This window comes from Pleurodeles waltl, chromosome 2_1 (assembly GCF_031143425.1).
Source record: "Pleurodeles waltl isolate 20211129_DDA chromosome 2_1, aPleWal1.hap1.20221129, whole genome shotgun sequence".
NCBI classification, from domain to species: Eukaryota; Metazoa; Chordata; class Amphibia; order Caudata; family Salamandridae; genus Pleurodeles; species Pleurodeles waltl.
In genome coordinates this window covers 303881296-303898700 of record NC_090438.1, presented here as the reverse complement: position 1 = coordinate 303898700, position 17405 = coordinate 303881296, and the positions used below count along the sequence as shown (strand labels likewise).

At 44.9% G+C, this 17405-nt stretch overlaps 1 protein-coding gene across 2 annotated transcripts in view; it reads left to right on the top strand.

Moving 5' to 3' along the window:
- DOCK11 (dedicator of cytokinesis 11) overlaps positions 1-17405 on the top strand; it is a 1108606-nt gene that overhangs the window by 547994 nt on the left and 543207 nt on the right. The window lies entirely within an intron of this gene.

Below are 17405 nucleotides of genomic sequence, written 5' to 3'. Positions count from 1 at the left end.
TTCCAGGCTTCAAGTGCTAGCTCAAACCATTTGCTAATAAAGAAGGAGGTTAGTTTGTTTTAAATTAAATTCTTTAATTAGGTAGACTGTGATTTCTCTGTTACTAGGATACACATTTGTTAAAGGGGGCATCTAGGGTAGATAAAAAAGTTTCTCTTTGCCCAGTCCAGTATCTCTTACAATAACCAACAGTAGGTATTCGAGAATGTTACTTTGTTAGATGATGTCAGCCGGCATTTGAGCTCTACTCTGACATCTTTACAGATTGGCCCATTGAAAGGAAAGCCAGTGGTCTGTGGATCAGAAATAGGGTCAACCACATCCACCAGGTACAGCAATAATTTTACTTCTCTACCTTCCTATTAAATATCCTAAATATGTGGGGTACATCAAAATGAAGATATCAAAGCTTCTGTCACCAACTCCAATAGCAAAAAGGCTAATGATCATGTCTCTTTTGTACCAGTCTGCAAAATGTAACAATACGAAATGACCCAGTTGGTCATTCTTTGTAAGATATTCTTTGCCTATTGCTAGTCCATACTTTAACCTCAGTTTTCAGAAACTTAACACTTAATAATATCTTGGCTTGAGCACTGGGATACAATGACAAAATAGGTTGATAAAATTCCCACCTCACCCACGCATTTCCAGAACGATTTCAAAGTTTTGTCAATTCTCTAAAACCTTCTCAGTTAAAGTGCAATTACTCCATCTGATCCACTTGTATTCAAACTCATTATTATGCTTATCATTGACATAACTCATATGTAAAAACTGTTCCACATCCACAAGGAGATACTGTCTTCTGGTTTCTTTGCCAGCATTTTAGTTTCCTCGTTAGAGCTCTCTGGGATTCTTCTGTCATTCATTATCAATCACATTGAGACTTTAAGGACTTGCATTACTGTCAAAAACTCAAGGGCCATGGAGTCCTTCTACACCTCATCCTACACCTTCTTTTGCAAGTGTTCTCGTACACTTTGAATGAGTCTTTAATTTAGAAAGATCTTGATCCCCTTCAAAAAATCCTTTCTTCCTTGAAATATTGGTAATGCTGCAGTCCTCTCCTCAACCCATGTCTCACAAGACGTGCACTAATAATAACCAGCCCCATCAGTACACCTCTATTGATCATACCCAACATAAAGACATCCACTAGCGACCCCCAATAATCTTGCTAATTACTATCTTTCCTTGGGGAGTTCCTCAGGTTGGAACAGCAGGGCTACCAATGTGTACTGTCCCAGCCCTTTTGGCTGCCTCTGATATCATTTACCATCAAGTGCTATTTGAAAGACTTTATGCATCAGACTGAAACAATGTACCACCATTGTCATGGCTCACTTTCTTCCTGTAAAATTATACTCAGTAAGTCAATTTAGCACAATTCCTAATCAGAACAGTTAACCTCCAATGTGGAATACCACAGGGATGTACTTTATCACCAACATGAATATCAATGACACACAGTTCCACGTGAAGCTTAAAGGTAACTACATATAAAGTCTGAATGTGTCTCACTACCTTTCTCAGGCTCACCATATTCAGAATAATTGCCTCTGCCTGAATGGTAAAATCCTGCTCCCAGGCCATGCCAATCCTGACACCTTTCCTCTGTGTTGACCTCTGGAACTAGGCACCATTCCAATCCATGTTAATAAAGCCATTTGGATGTACTCTTAGATAGTGATCTATTTTTTACCCAGATAAATATGATCTTCTAAGAAGCATTTTCCATGCACATCCACTAAAATTGGCTCTGCCAAAGATTCTCTGATGCCAAATATTTGCTCGAATGTGCACTGTGGTCATTTCAAATTCTATCATCAAAATTCCTGATTTTGCTTCTCAAAATTATCTAACTTGCGCTTTGATCTCAAATGACATGACCACATCACGCTGGCCCTCAAATGCCTCCACTGTTTCTCAGGAAGATGAAGAGTGGCCTTTATAATGGTTTTCCTCATATACAAGATGCCCCATGACTGTTCACTTAATTGCTTTGCAAGATTTTTTTTTTAAATAAGTCAACCAGAAACTTTAGGTGTGACAACCTGCACTTCATATATATGTATATGTATATATTTGTATATATATGTTCAATGGCATGTGTAGCTGCAGAGGCACATGCTGTGCATTATCCTGCCATCTAGTGTTGGGCTCGGAGTGTTAGAAGTTGTTTTTCTTCGAAGAAGTGTTTTCAAGTCACGGGATCGAGTGATTCCTCCTCTTCGGTTCCATTGCGCATGGGCATCGACTCCATTGTTAGATTGTTTTCTTTCCCCCGTCGGGTTCGGACGTGTTTCCTCTCGCTCCGAGAGTTCAATTCGGAAAACTCCATAAAACTCTCTTTTCGTCGGTATGGTCTCGATCGGGTTTATATCTTCCATCGACACAGCAGTACCGTCGGGAAAAACAAGATTGTTCGCCCACCGGGGCGCGAGTGCCCAACTCGGGCCTATTCGGGCTGACCGCGTGGAAGCCTCATGGATCGGACTCCATTCCGATTCTGTCCTCTGTACCATGCGAAATACCCATACACAGACCAGCATCTGGTTTGCAACCTTTGCCTTTCCGCTGATCATCGGGAAGAAAATTGTGAGGCTTGTCGATCCTTCTGATCGAAAAAGACTCTTCGAGACAGGAGGGCACAAAGACTCGAAATGGCATAGAGAAGCAGTGAACATCTCAACGTAGAGGAAGAAGAACTGAAGCAAACAGCGGTCTCAGTTCGAGATTCCGAATCCGATGAGGAATCAGAAGAAGACAGACCGGTCACTGCAGGACAACATGTGAGTATGCCTGCCCCTGTACCCTCACAAAAGCAAAAACACAAGGCCTTGGATACGCCACTGCCGGAAGGCCATGGCTCGGCCTGAAAAAAGACTAATGGTGACCAACTTACCAGTTCGGCACCGAAAAAGGCCACTCTTCCAAAAACATCGGAGGCAACAAAAAACTCCATGTCCGACTCCAGTAAACACCATTTTTCAGAGTCGAAAATTAGAAAATCACTTTCAGAGCCGAAACCTTTGTCAGCATCATCTTTTTCGATCCCGAAAAAATATGCTTTGGAGCCGAAAAGGCCAGCTCATACAGAGAAAGATGGACTTTCAAAAAGACTTAAAGAAAGCCACAAAACCTCTGAAGAAGAGTCTGAAGTACAACCAATACTTGAAGTTATGGATGAAAGGAAGTCCAGGATCCACATCCATAAGGAAACATGCAGAATTCAAACAGCACCTCCTGAAAACAAAAAGAAAGTTAGCCTTTCAGGAGGAATTGGACACTATTTAGCCTCCAGCAAAAGTGCCAAAGCAGAAGGGGAAACCACCACCTCCTCAATCTTCTCCTCCTCATTCTCCTCCTCACTCTCCACACCTACCTGCCTCTCCTCCTACTAGCCCTACACCAGTGCAGTCACCCACTCACTCTTAAGACTCACAACAAGACAATGTGGATCCATGGGACCTTTATGATCCGAATCCCATTCCTATTAGTGATCTAGACAGCTATCCCTCTAAACCATCACCACCGGAGGATAGCACTGTCTACAATCAAGTTATAGCTAGGGCTGCAGCATATCATGGTGTCACCATGCATACAGAACCCCTAGAAGAGGATTTCGTATTTAACACCCTATCATCAACACACTCTAAATTTCAATACCTTCCCATGCTCCCAGGCATGGTAAAACACGAAGATCAGATATTTAGTGAACCTGTTAAGGCACATATAATAACACCCATGTTAGAGAAAAAAATATAAACCTGCACCCTCCAACCCTGATTACATCACCCATCAGGTACCTCCAGATTCTGTGGTAGTTAGCGCTGCAAGGAAAAGAGCAAACAGTCAGTCATCAGGAGATGCGCCCCCACCTGATAAGGAGAGCAGGAAATTTGGTTCTGCAGGGAAAAGAGTTGCATCCCAGGCAGCAAATCAGTGGAGGATAGCCAACTCACAAGCACTGTTAGCTTGCTATGACATAGCCCATTGGGACGAGATGCAAGATATAATCCAGCATCTCCCCAAAGAACATCAAGAAAAGGCACAACAAGTAATGGAAGAAGGACAAGCCATTACTAACAATCAAATACAATCTGCCCTAGATGCAGCAGATACTGCTGCTAGAAGTGTCAATAATACGCAGGCATGCATGGCTCAGATCTTCTGGATTCAAACCAGAAATACCGCAGACGGTGTTTAAATATGCTGTTCGATAAAAAAAATCTTTTTGTTCCAGAAGTTGACACAACCATAGAAAAATTAAGAAAGGATTCTGAAACAGCAAAAGCAATGGGCACACTCTACTCAGCACCATACAGGGGGTCCTTTCGAAAACCTCAGTTTCGAGGTGGGTTCCGACCACAGACAGCTGAGGCATTCACATCACTAGCAAAGCCAGCCTACCAACCGCAATACCAACGGGGTGGTTTTAGGGGCACATATAGATGGCAGTACCCCATAAATAGAGGGAAATTTCAGGCTCCTAGGCAACCTCAACAGCACCCAAAACAGTGACTTCTCTCACTCCCTTCTGCTCCACAGCTCTCCTATGGGGGGAAGACTCCAACAGTTCCACACAAATTGGCAAAATATTACCACAGACAATTGGGTGCTATCAATTATACGCAATGGCTATTGCCTATAATTGATACACACTCCTCCAAATATCCCACCAAGGTCACACAAACTATCCACAGAACACATCAGTCTGTTTCAAGAAGAGGTCTAATCTCTACTACTCAAACAGGCAATAGAATTGGTGCCGCAATCTCAAATGAGGACAGGAGTTTACTATTTTCTAATTCCCCAAAAAGATGGCACCCTCATGCCAATATTAGACCTCAGGACCCTCAAACTTTACATCCTGTCAGAACATTTTCACCTGGTAACTTTACAGGATGTCATCCCACTACTACAAAAACAAGATTTTGAAACAGCATTAGACCTCAAAGATGCGTATTTCCATATACCCGTCCATCCTGCACACAGAAAATATCTCAGGTTTGTCATTCAAGGAAAGCACTACCAGTTCAAAGTGTGGCCCTTTGGAATAACAACAGCTCCAAGGGTATTCACAAAGTGCTTAGCAGTAGTCGCAGCCTACCTAAGAAGATAACATATACATGTCTTTCTATATCTAGACGATTGGCTAATAAAATCAAACAGTCATACACAATGCCAAAATCATACGCATTATGTAATACAAACCTTGCACACACTAGGGTTCTAAATAAATTACAAAAAATCACACCTGCAACCAGCACAAATACAACAGTATCTTGGTGCAATACTAAATACTCAGCAAGCTCTAGCATATCCAAATACACAAAGGATATAAGCTTTCCAAAATATAATCACACAAAAACAGCCAAATCAAATATATACTGTCAGCTTTGTCATGAAACTTTTAGGAATGATGGCATCATGTATTGCAATTGTTCCACACGCAAGACTAAACATGCGGCCCTTACAACAGTGCCTTATGCAACACTGGTCACAGGCACATGGTCAACTTCAAGATCTAGTGTTGATAGACCGCCAAAGATGCATGCCCCTTCAATGGTGGAATTCCTTCGCAAAAAAGAAGACATATAAATACAATTACATACATATGCAATATCTCAACCATATATAAAAGACAGCAATTAATAATTAGATTTGATAAAACCATCCTTACAAAGTAGAAAAAAGAGGATAAAGTGCGAGTAAAGTGCAAGATTAGACCTAGTGCAAATCGCCTGCAACCCGTACTCAGCTATCATCAAGCCACTGTGCGAGTGGGGCCCAGATAGAATTACCAATCCGCCTTCGGGGGGAGCCCTTAAGCGCATAGGAGCTCATCTCAAGGTAAAACATTGAGCATAGCCGGGCCAGCCATCGGTTAAAAAATGGGGATATCGGATCCAGCCAATCAGTCGTAATACAGCAGCGAACCACTGGCATAGCTAAGAACAGAAACTTCCGTAGCTAAACCGGATACACAGCTCCGTCAACTCAGAGTAATACAAGTTGGGGCGTAATCACCACCCCCTGATGACTGAGCCTAGAGACAAAGTTAGCCACATCCTAAAGAATTCATGTAATCTACAACAGCTAAAAAACATATGCAGTAGGTCAGCCATTTCACTTTTGCAACGGGGGCATACCACCCCCCTCGAGCTACCCCATTTAGCTAGCTTGGCCGGCGGGTAATATAAATGAAATACTGTTTTATAATATTGTGCTTGGGGGTCAGCCGCAAGCAAAAAACGCTGACCCATATCTAAAGAGGCCAGAAATGTAGCCTCAGAAGCCCCAGTGCTCCGGGCCCACCTCTCATGATTACCCAGATCATCTACCAATAAATCCAGAAAAAGAGGGTATAAACACCGAACCCGCCATTTTGTATGTTTATGTAATACCTCAAAAATAGGGATTCTGCCCCCCAATGATCCACGTGCAGAGGTAGAAGTTTTCAACAGAAAATCCCTTATTAGTAGGAATTTAATTTTTTTTTTACTATCAAGTTTAAATTCTTTCATCAGCTCCTCAAAATATTTAAGATGAGCACCTGCATAAAAATCACCAATATACCAGACATTCCATACCATTTGGCACATTGTTTATCCTTAAAAATATCAGGCAGTATGGATGAATTCATAATCGGGGTGTAAAAATGTATTTGTTCTATTCCCATACGGGTTTTAATGCTGGCCCACACCTTAAAGGCCGCCCAGACGGTCTTAAACTTAACTTTTTTTAAATAGCTAGGCTCAACATTTCTCATAAAAGCTGCATTAGCATGGCTTCCCCAAATCATATTATAAATAGATGGACACATCTCCCCGGCACCCCCATTATCCAAATCTTGAGTAATTAGCGGTTGGATAAATTGCAAAACGGTTGCCCAGTAATAAAATAAAAAATTAGGAGCAGTCCACCCACCTTTCTCTCTTGGGAGCACTAAGTACTTATATGCCCGCCGTGATTTGGAGAAAGACCATATAAAACTATTTGCTAAATTCTCCATATGTTTAAACCAATCCTTGCTAATTTCCAATGGGATGGTACGAAAAAATTGCATTTTAATTATGTAACAGCGCCCAATAATCATTAAATGTAGATTGTTCATGCGAAACAACTCTTTCCTAGTTTTAGCAAGTATGGGGGCAAACTTTTTCTCAACAATATGCTCCAAGTTAGCCGCTAATCTAACTCATAAGTAGGTCGCTTGCTCAACCCTTCTATTATCAACAATGGAAATCCAATCATTACCCACAATTTGACTCTTAGCCCTGTTTAATAAATAGCCCGATACCACACCAAACTCCGCCGTTAGCTTCTCTATCTCTTCAATAGCTAGCACGGGGTTGGGTGTGGTAACTGCTATATCATCAGCGTAAGCCAGAATCTTAAGCGTACCCTCTACTGTTGCCATGGGCGGAATCAAATTGCTATAAAAAAGCCTCCTAATTAAAGGATCGATGTAAAGGGCAAAAAATAAAGGCAAGCAGGGAAAATCCCTGTCTAGTACCCTTTGTAATAAAGATAGTGTCAGATGCTACCCCAGATGATTGTATTTGTGCCGTGTGTTTCTGATATAAACCCTGTATGGCCCTAATAAAGCCAGGCTTTATGGCTTTAAGCAGCACTGCCCAGAGATACTCCCAGTTCACTCTGTCAAAGGCTTTTTCAGCATCTAGTAGGATTAGTGACACAGGGGCAGCCGAAACCTGGGATGCATCCAACATGGCAATAACCCACCTAACATTGTCAGCAGTCCCCCGCCCAGGAATAAACCCATGCTTCCATGGGCAAACAAGTCCACCAATTACTTTACTCAATCTGGTTGCGATGATTTTTGCATACAGTTTGACATCCGCGTTTATTCATGAAATAGGGCGGTAGGAGCCTGGTAGTAATGGGTCCTTCTCTTTCTTTAAAAATACAACAATATTAGCATCTAACCATGAGCCCGGCGCCTGCCCTCCATCCTGGACTGACACAAACAGTGCCAGGATGTCATCTTTCAATTCCTCAAAAAAGGTCTTAAAAAATCCAATGGAATCATGTTCTGCCTGGTAGCTTTCCCATTAGGCAAAGAGGTTATAGCTGCTATAATCTCGTCCATCAAAATAGGGGTGGGCAATTGGCGGCTCTCATCTATCGATAATCTGGGGTCTGGAATTTCACTCAAGTACTGACTAATCTTTACTCCTAGATCGCAAAGGGGTTGATTTTCCTGCTGATACAGCACTGAGTAATAATCTTTAAATACCTCCATTATCACCTGATCCCCCCGTACCGTCTGCCCCTAACTGTCCTTAATAGCAGAAATAGTATCCTGAGTCACCCTCTGCCTAGTGTTATTTGCAAGCAATTTGCCCACCCTCTTGCTGAACTCGTAGCACTCCTGTCTGCGCATCTGGGCCTTAACAATATCTTGATCGAAATACATCTGTGTAATCCCAGCTTTCATAGCGGCAGTCTTTTCTAAAGTGCTCTGTGTAGAGTAGCTATTCATCGTCAACCCCGCTATCTGCCGTTCCAAAGAGGCCAGTTCCTTCAAAGCCGCTGATATAACTGAGCTACGTTGTTTTTCACGGTTTAGAGCATAGCTTAAAGTTTCCCCTCGAACAGCTGCTTTAAGGTGTCCCAAAGCATCCCAGGTGGAGCCGTGCCCCTATTAAAACCTAAAAACTCAGGTATCCATTTTTTCATCAGTGATACGTAAGCTGAGTCTAAAAGAAACCCCCGGTCAAAAGACCAGGATCTACAACATCGCTCTTTATGCAAGACAGAAAATTGTGACACCAGAGGATTATGATCAGACATAACCCTGGGAAACTTTTCAACAGAAAGCCCTTCACACAGAGTGGGTAACAACAAAAGATAATCCAATCGAACAGACTTCTTATGTGGGTAGGAGAAAAAGGTGTATCACGGATCAGCAGGCATACAGTGCTGCCAGGCGTCCACAAGGCCATGGCTCTGCACTAAAGTTTGTAAAGCACAATACACCTTTGGCTTCCTCCCCGCATATGAGTCCTGATTCTGCAAGAGTGTACCAATCTCAATATGTATATTCAAGTCACCACACACAATAAGCGGTAAAGGCCAAGCAGCAAGCCCTATGTTCAAGCTATTAATACTATCGGGTTCATCTAAATTAGAGCCGTAAATAGAGCACAGGGTAAAACTAAATTCCCCCAATACGCATTCCAATATAACCCAGCGGCCCCGCCTATCAACCCTTTTTTAGCGACCAAAAGAAGGTCTTGTTGTGCGAACCCTCTTGTTGTAGTGCCTTAGGTGGTGTAGGCCAGTACTTGAAAACCCTGAAAATCCCCAAAGTGTTTTTTAGTTGGGACAGCATGCGTCTCCTGCAGGCAGATTACATCTGCCTTTAGCGTTTTTAAACCGTGATTGACAAGACGCCTTTTCACCAAATCTTTTAGGCCACATATATTTATCGTGGCAAACCGGAGAGTATTACAGTGCCCCATTCAAAGATCTAACACATATTCCCATAGTTAAACCGAACCTAATCATACATGCAGAGAAAAACTTAGGGCCTCATTCTGAGAAAGACCGCGGAGGCCATTCTGGTCTTCCCGCTGGGCTGGCGGGCGACCGCCAGAAGGCCGCCCGCCAGCCCAGCGGGAAACCCCTTCCCACGAGGAAGCCGGCTCCGAATGGAGCCGGCGGAGTGGGAAGGTGCGACGGGTGCAGTTGCACCCGTCGCGAATTTCAGTGTCTGCACAGCAAGACACTGAAATTCTTTGTGGGGCCCTCTTACGGCGGCCCCTGCAGTTGGCATGGGCACTGCAGGGGCCCCCAGGGGCCCCTCGACACCCCATACCGCCATCCTGTTCCTGGCAGGCGAACCGCCAGGAACAGGATGGCGGTATGGGGTGTCGGAATCCCCATGGCGGCGCAGCAAGCTGCGCCGCCATGGAGGATTCCGTCGGGCAGCGGAAAACCGGCGGGAGACCGCCGGTTTTACTCTTCTGACCGCGGCCAAACCGCCGCGGTCAGAATGCCCTGCGGGGCACCGCCAGCCTGTTGGCGGTGCTCCCGCCGACCCCGGCGGTCCTTGACCGCCGGGGTCGGAATGACCCCCTTAGATAACTTCTTATACATTGATTTGTGCATCTTTATTTCATTAATACTACCCCATCCCCACCCACCACCCGCAAATCCCCGAACCAACACCCAACTCAACCACCATCCCCCCCATACCTTACCAAATGAGGCAACCAGACTGGAAGTCTATAAGATGGACAAGGCACCCTCCCCTCGAGAACTCCAGCAGCCACGCCTAGAAAGAAGGAAGGTAATGACTTTTAAATTGAACCCCAAAAAAAGACCACAAAAGCAGATCTCATCCAAACCAATAAACACCAGGATTTTAACCCACTAAGGCAACAATGACATTTCTCCTCTTCTCAATTCTTACCCCACACCTCTCCCCTTCTTTCCCTCCCTCCCTCCTTCTGCTCCCCCACTATTCCACCCTCCTCAATCCTACCCCTTCCTTTTACATACTTTTCCCTTTTATTCTTCTTATTTATTTTCCCCCCTTTTTTCCTCCTCCCCCTCATCCTTCCCCTTTCCTCCCCTTATGAAATTTCTCAAAGTTCAATTAAGTCAAAGATTGCAAATATTCTTTAGCTTTGATTTCTGATGAAAACATCCGGACCGTGCCTTTGTATATTGTCTTAAGTAGAGCAGGGGACAGTAAAAATGTTTCAGCTCCCCTCTCCTGAAAGGGACTATTCAGTTGTCTCAAGCGCCAAGGTCTCTCTACTGTAGCATTACAGAAGTCGGGGCAAGAAAAAAAGGTGCAGCCCTCACAGCTGATCTTGGAGTCGGGCGGGCCCTTTAAAAAATTATCTGGCGCAACAAGTAGTTACCAAATGAAACAATAAAGGCTTTGGCTGCTGCAGACCCGGCTCCTCCTACCGGTGGCTGTTTCTTCAAATACAGTGGGAACCGATGAGCTCTTTGAATCTCCTTCTCCCAGTCCCACCCAGACTGTTCCGGAAATGCTGCCTTGAACAATCTGATTATATAGGCCCTTGGTTCTTGCCCTTCTTTTCCTTCTTATATCCCCAGTATACGTAGATTATTACGACGTTGCTGGTTTTCAAAGTCCTCTATTTTCCACTGAATGTCAGAGAGCTTAGTATCATGCATGGCGGCTTGTTGCACCACCGCCCCCAAGTCTCTTTCCAAAAGCCTCAATTGTAGCAATCCGTTCCCTAATTTGTGAACAAGTCTTTGCAATCTTACTGACTGGTAATTGCTTTGTGGCCACTCTGGCTTTTTTACTGTCTCCCTGCGTCTGTTTGTGTTGTGCCATGATAGTCTGATAAATAAGGCCCAGTGAGGGGAGAGTCGCCTCTGACTTTGTAGCATCAATCTCAAGGCCAGCTGGGTTCACCAAAAGATCATCCAGCCTAGGCGGAATTTGCTGTATTCCTGAATAATCCCATGACATTGCTCTCGCCCCGTGCCTTTTTCTTTCTTGCCTTTTTTTCCCTAGGCTCCAAACTGAGGCCATCACCTCGCCTTTCATGACACTTAATTGCAGTCCCCCTCAACATGGAGGGGGGGCGGAAGAGCTATTTCCTGTCTCTGTGCCCGTAGAAGAGATGTTGCTGGCATCATCCGATTCCCTAGATTGATCCGAAAGGGAATAAAAATTCTCTCCAGCCTCACCTACTACATGATAATCCTCTTTTCCCTGCCAGGAGTTACGGATAGCCTTGACGGTGCAAGCTGGGGTTAGCAAGTCCACATCTGCTGTTGAGAGTCTTGCCACAGCCAAATCATGATACTTAATCTGAAGATTTTGGGCATGCTTCACATTATCTGAAAGGGAAAAGCCTTGTGACGGCTGGTAAATCGTTACCTCAGGCAATACTTGTTGATCATCACCGCTAGCACTGGGTGCAGAGAGACATAAAGATGCCATACACAAACGCCCAAGGAGATTACTTATGCCCAGGGGTCCATTATCGTCAGTGATAGCTACAATCTAACGCAGCACATTATTTTGGGTGGGAAATACTGAAATCGCCAAATCACTGCTGACATCAGCCACCTCAGCTACAACTAGTGCCCAATCCTTGAGGGGCTCAGGATTAGAAGACTATTGGCATGTTGCCCATTGAAGATTCCAGAGAATGAGGGGATTTAAACATTGAGGGTATTATCACCCCCCCACTATGTGTACCATTTGCACCAGCAAGACTAACATCACTTCGCAACTTACAGTTTTGATCCAGGGCTGTATGTTTATCTTCCATGGCCCCCTGAGCTCTTAATGTAGCTTGCCTCCCAGCGTTACCATTACTGCCACTCCAGGAAGCACCCCCTCGGGTCAAAGGCGAGGGTGGGAAGAACGCCGATCCTGTAGTCCAGGTTTCGGTCAGCTACCATGCGTGACCTTCGGGGCCATCAGCACTTGAAATCCACCTCGGGGTAGAGAGGAAAAGGAAAATGAAAAAAAAGAAAGAAACAAAACCTCCAAAATGCCGCTGTTGTGACCGCTATGGCCGGAGCTGTTTACACAGCCGACACGGCTCGTCAAGCAGCGGCAGAAAGCACGGGCACAAAAAAACGTGGCAGGAACACCTCCAAAAGCTGCAGCGCTCGTCTCCCGCATTAAATCATTTCTGCCGTCAGCGGGAAGCACAAAGGCAAAACCAAAGCCGCGAGGGGGAAGAGAGCCTCCGGCTGCTAGCACCTCGCGGCCACCATCTTGCCTCCCAGCCCAATGGTGGAATTCCACAAATCTAACCAAAGGGCGGCCATTTCAAGACCCTGTGCCTCAGACCATAATTACAACAGATACATCAATGATTGGTTGGGGAGCTCACCTAAACAATCACAACATTCAAGGGCAATGGGATGTCAAACACAACAGCTACACATAAACCACTTGGAGTTATTAGCTGTCTTTCTAGCACTCAAAGCCTTTTTCAACCTCTTCTCTTACTTTCAGGGATCTCTCTATAGGTATTTATAGGAAGCAGTTAAGTCCTGGATAAGAACCAGGATTTCTACTCCTTATGGAATTCTGAGTGGGATAGGACATGGTGGAGTACCAGCTTCTACTTTCTTTTCTAATAAATGGATTGGGATCTCTGTAGGAGCCTGTGAAAGAATAAAAGCCTTTATCATCAACAGCAGCCGGTAAATTTGAATTTACTCAATAGAATATTGCTCAAAGGTGATAGCATGCAAGGTCTCTCAGATCTTATCCTTCTTCCCACTTAAGTCTAACACGTAGAGGTTTGCCCTTGCCAACCACAGCATCCAAAGTCAGTTTCCACATGAATGAATCAGGATCTCTGGAGCAGCCTTTAAATGGATAGAAGCTTTGTCACTGATGACAGTCAAATAGGATGAACTTACTTGGCAGACATATTTGTGAAGATTATAGACTGTGGGCAAATCCGGGTCTCTTCTTTATTTCTACCAAGGGTAAACATATATGTTCATCTTCAGCCAATCTCAGCATGCAAAACCAACTCTCATTCCAGAATATTTATAATAAGGTGGCTTTACCTTATTGTGGATGGAGGTTCAGAGTAGCAGCCCAACATGTGTATGGCTAGAGGATACATTTTTCGGAATGAGGAGAGCCAATTGTTTGTCATTTGTCCAAAGCAGATGTACTCAATGTTAGATTTCATGTGACAGATGTACTAGCATTAATGTGGAAATGACCTCTGATAGATTGTTCAACTCACTCCTCATCTTCACTAAAGGTGAAGAATGTAGTAATTCTCTTTAAAAATATTCCACCCTCAGATCAGTTTAACCATGAATGGAGCTACCTTTTCCACTCTCTCTTCCGTGGACTATCTCATAGATTTAAACTGAGCCTTGACTGTCCCTCTCGTTGGCTTTGTGGCACCATGTCCAAATTAATTTTCTGAATCTAAAAAGGGAAAATACAAAGAGGCTATGCAGGCTTTAAGCCCATCCTTTACACTGACATTTTTCTTTGGCTATTTTTTAAACAAATAAATGGATTCAGTGCCCTCTATACATTAACAAGGCCATCTGGGGGAAATATCAGTGCTATCTTCAAAAATGAGTACCTCACTATCAACCTCCTGGAGAGGTCAGATGAAAGTACTCTGCTAGTATTCACCAACAGATGAAGAATGAAGAATCAGCACAAAGGAAAAATGTAAAGGTATGTGGTAGGCATTTCTGGAGCCACTGCCGTAGCATATTCACACCCAACCAGTCTTTTAACTGGGATATGTGGTTATGCGAGTTGTTTTTCTCCTCCTTAACATAGTCGTCATACCACCACAATTTCTCTCACAGGGCAAACAGCCCTTATTATTATTAAAAATGGATACCTGTCATCCTGCAACACAATTATTTATAACAGACCATTTGACTAGTGATATCTTGCCTCCAATTGGAACGAACAGGCAATATCTAGACATACATGTCCTTTCACAGTGTACTTATTCTGATGAAAGCTGATAGTGAACGTGAAAGCCTTGGGGACGTAAAAAACTCAAGGGGTCAAATGGCTGTGAAACAGCTGAAAGGTGGCATGCTTAGCACTCACAAAAGCCTTAACAACAAAAATAAATTAATACATAAATCAGTAAAATGTGAAAGTTGCTTGTTCCTAAAACAATAGGTTTTTTTTGGTGATGAGGCCTTGAAATTGAGACTTCGGGCCTCATTCCGAGTTTGGCGGTACTACAACCGCCCTGGTGGCAATGGTGGTCCAACTGCCATCGGGATGGCGGTCGGACTGCCGTTTTATGAGTCATATTGGCCTCTGGAGCAAAGACCGCCACAGTTCCACCAGCACCACCAAGCAGCACAGACTGCCATGGGCACGTGGCAGGATAAACAGGCCAGCGGAGACAGTGTTTCCACCAGACACATTACAAGTTTGTACACCGCCAATGTGACCGTGGCGGTCTAACCACCATGTCTCAGAAGGTGGAAACGGACAGTATAAAGGGAGACACTCACTTCCAGGCAGCTTTACACGTCCGGAGCCACCCTGGAACCGATCACACACGTCCTGATGCTGGTCATCATGGGTGTGAGTTGGGCTTGGTAGGGGGTTTGGGCTTGGAAGGGGTGGTCTTCTTGGGAGGGGTGGATTTCTTTTTGGTAGGGATGGGTGTATGGGTGCTTGCAAGGGAGGCAGGGGAGGCCTTAGACGTGGAAGGAACGGGCTGGGAGCTGGATGGGGGCCTCTTGGGTTTGCGATGAAGGGTAGAGGAAACAGGGGTAAGAATAAGGTCACATAAAAAAATGTTTAGGGCCACGAGGATGGTCAGCAAGTGGGGGTAAGGATTTGGAGGTTGAGAGAGTGGTTGTAGGCAGTGTACGTATGGATGTTGTGGGTGCATGCTTATGGGGGGGTGCTTGTGTGTGGTGGGTGTCTTGGGTGGTTGAGTGAGGGTGTTTATGTGTCTTGGGCTTGGGGGGGTGAAGGTGCTGGGGATGCCGTGGTTGATGGGTGGGTGTCTGTTGGGGTGGTGACTGTAGGTATGGTGGATGTGGTGGTTGTATATGTGTCTGCAGTTGTGGTGCCTGCAGGTAAGGTGCTTGCGATGGATGTCTGGGGTCTGCTGGGGTGGTGTCTACAGGTCGGATGGGTGTGGTTCCTGTGTCAGTGACTGTTGTGGTGGTGTCTGTAGGTATGCTTGATGTTGTGTGTGTGATGCTGTGGATGGTGGGGGTGTCCGGGGAAGTTGTGAGTGTTGCTGTGTCTGTGAGTGGATGTTTGTGTGTGCCAGTGTGTTTTGTGGTGTTTGTGTTTGTGTGCGCTCCTTTTGTCTTTTGAGGTGGATGTCTGCGGATCTGTTTGTGTGCTTTGGGTAGGTAGGGAAAGGGGGGATTTGGACTGGGAAGAGGGAGGTGGAGGGGGGATGGAAGGTAGGGGGGAGACTGTCATCAGTGTGGAGGCCGGAGCCTGAAACTATCTTTGTAGGCCAGACATTGCACCATGAATGCCTTCCAGGAACACGCTTGTTTGTGGCAGTTGGGTCACCAATCCCTGGATGGCATTCACAATGACTGACCCACAGAGATACTTCTCAGGAGGTCAATAGCCTCCTCACTGAGGGCAACAGGGGTAGCAAGGGCTAAGGCAGAGATGCCTGCAGAGAAGATGACGCCCACTCTCTTGGGTGAGCGGGCACGGGCAACTAGGTGGAGAGAAACAGGGAGGCCGTGATAGAACAGGGGGTGGCAGACAAAGATGGTACTGGGGGATACCCTGATGGGTCCAAGACCACTAGGAAATGGCCACTGGAGGAAGAATCTGATGATGAGGATGATGTTGAACTGGTCTCCCCTGTGGCACTCGCCTCACCCTCAAGGCCACTGGGTCCCTCTGTGTCAGTTTTCTATTGATCTGAGGTCCAGTGGCCAGATGCTTCCCCACTTGGCTCAGCCTTGTCTCCTCCACCAGCTGGTGCAGATGCTGCAAAGACAAACAAAAATAGGATCATCACATGTCCATGAACACACTTGAACAACAGCTCTGATTAGCAAACATTACCATGATGTCAAGTAGGCCCAAGCTAAAAAGTACACCTAAGTGGACCAATCGTGTGCCATACCATAGGCATGCATGCCATCTGAACTGCCAACAGATTACCACAGGAAAATCAGGATCTATGAAAACTACAATTGCAAGCCTGAAGTTGTGCAATCACAGTAAACATTGAACTAGTAGGAGGCCTCTTCATCCAAAAGGTTTTTCTTCATGGAGCAGACCTTAGTTACCTGTTGTCACATAATAATAGGCCAATGCTAAATGTATTCCCACATTTCCCACACAAGGGTATGCACATATCTATTTGTCACATACTAAAGGACCTCACAGAAATAAATAATGCTCCCAAATTCAGCCATGTTGATGACAGAAGTACAATAGCCTGGAGAAGTTGACAGGAAATAATCATGTCACACTGGAAGCATCTCCACTGTGCACACTTCACCAAGTGACATCTGTCCCAATAGAGTCAAGGAGGTATAACTGATGTTGCTCAGATAGGCCACACATGAGGCATGGAAAGGAACACTGTAGACACCATTTGCAAGATGTCAGGGAGACTTGTAGAAGGCCCTCAACAGGTTGCCCAATGGGAAGCTACATCTCTATCCCCATTTTGCTCATGCCAACCCAGATGTCTGTCTGTGGATGAATGTCGGTACCCAAACACATGTGACTGAAACAGTTGCAGTCACTCTATAATGCTTGCCAACAGTCAGGGCACAAACCTTAACCATGACATGTTCGGTGAACTCATCAACATGATGCCACACCAAGGGCATAGATATTCACATTGTAACTCTTTGCTACTGCAGTTGTACATGACAAATTACTTGCTAAGATGCTTGAA